The sequence below is a fragment of the Microtus ochrogaster genome (assembly GCF_000317375.1).
Source record: "Microtus ochrogaster isolate Prairie Vole_2 chromosome 14 unlocalized genomic scaffold, MicOch1.0 chr14_random_1, whole genome shotgun sequence".
In the NCBI taxonomy this organism is placed as follows: domain Eukaryota; kingdom Metazoa; phylum Chordata; class Mammalia; order Rodentia; family Cricetidae; genus Microtus; species Microtus ochrogaster.
This window is the reverse complement of record NW_004949096.1, coordinates 17,311,294-17,313,282: the sequence shown is the minus strand read 5'-3', so window position 1 is coordinate 17,313,282 and position 1,989 is coordinate 17,311,294.

The window sequence follows — 1,989 nt, the reverse complement described above, 5'->3', positions numbered from 1 at the left end:
ACACACTGGGAAGAGGACATTCTTGAGTGTGTACACATGGGAAAGAGGACATTCTTGAGTGTGTACACACTGGGAAGAGGACATTCTTGAGTGTGTACACACTGAGAAGAGGGACAAAGAGAGACCTCCCTCACATCTGTCTTCAGGGTTCTGAAGTGAAATCAGTGGTTAAATAGAGGGCTCAGGATATGTGTGTCTGGGTAGTCCCAGCTAAGGTGTGGTCTCACCCACTATGGCCCATCTTTATCTGGGCTACAGTCTTTGTAAGATGGGCTGTCTCTCCATCAGGTACATAAGTTCCCTTTAGAAGACCTCACTCACAAGACCTTACAGGAGGAAGTGGGCCACTGCAGCTTGCCTTTGAAGGTGACAAGGTCCCCAGTACCTTCCTCACTCTCTGATTCCTGTCCACCATGTGAAGAGACTCTTCAGCCACATCCCTCTGTTACTGTGATGCTCTGCCAAGTCACAGGGCTGGAAGACAACAGCCTGGACTATGAAACCACAAGCCTCCGTCAGTCTGGAGCTGCTTTCTCAGGCATTTTGTCCCTCCCAGATCCACAAAAACCTGCACTCCTCTCTCAGAGAACTGAGTTTGCAGACTGCCATGGCCCCACAAACCAAGGTGAACTTCCAAGGGTCATGTGGGAATAACACATATACAATAATACAATAGGAAAGGGGCTCTGGGGCCCTGGAGATAACAGGGTATGACAGTCGTTCTAATGCCATAGCCCCATGTGCTCCAGGCTTCAGGGAACAGTGTAGAGCACAGCAAGTGCTGTAGTCCCTTGCAGAACAAGTCTACAGAAAGCCACTACCATTGAGCACGATGGGGAGCCGCTGACCCCCTGGGTCTGGCAGGTCTCTAAGCCTGGAGTGCGCACTTCTGCCCCCACCCCAGACCTAGCCCGCACAGCTGGTCTCCAAGACCAAGGCAGCAAGGGTGGATCTCAGAAATGGAGCAACAACTCTCAAGCAGGAGCAGTGGGGCTGAGACAGAGAGTCTCTGGTGTTTCCTCTAAAGGGCAGAGCTAACTGAGAGCTGGACCCTTGCCAGAATCAGGACTGACAGAAATGATGTGTGTTCTCACGGTATGTAGAGCCCAGCGGGCTTTGATTGGCTGGGTGTGTGTGCATGCAAATGAGATGTAGGGTGGGACTAATCAAGTGAGAGATGTCAAAACTGGGCAAGAGGCTCTCAAAACCTGAGCTTCTTTTCTTCTTAAAAACATTTTAAGCATATAATTATCTTTTAAATTATGTGTAGATGTGTGTGTGTCCCCTAGAAGAGCAGCACACACTCTTCTCCACCGAGCCATCTATCTCATCAGCTCCCCCGAAACCTCCATTTCAGTTAGGGCCACTGCTACCGCCCTCTCTCATGTTGCAGCAGAAGAGAGGAAAGTGGGAGGAGACAGGTAGGAGAAACCCCACATCCCCCTGGTTTCCAGCTCTGATGGACACTCAGCAAAGCAATCTGTTGTGCTGGGGAGTTTGGGCTGCACGGACCAACATTGTGGCTACCCTGTCCCACTGAGGCAGTCCAGTTATTGCAGTAGACTAAGTGCAGATACCCACCGTTTCCTAGCTCCTGCCCTGAGGAGTCCCGTTGCCTGCTCTGGCTGTTCAGGTTGCTTCTAGGAGTCCCCCTGCTGCTGCCATCAGCCAGGGTCACCATTGGGGCCACCTCCTACCTTTTCCACCACCTCCTAAGACTGCTGTATTGGGGAATAATTTTTTTTTATTTTATTGAGAAAAGGAAATAAAAAAAGTTTCAGCCTCCTCCCAGCCTCCCACTTCCCTCCCCCTCCTCCCATCCCTTTCCCCCACTCCTCTCCCCCTCCCTCTCCAGTCCAAAGAGCAGTCAGGGTTCCCTGCCCTGTGGAAAGTCCAAGGCCCTCCCCTCTCCGTCCATGTCTAGGAAGGTGAACATCCAAACTGGCTAGGCTCCCACAAAGCCAGAACATGAAGTAGGATCACAACCCC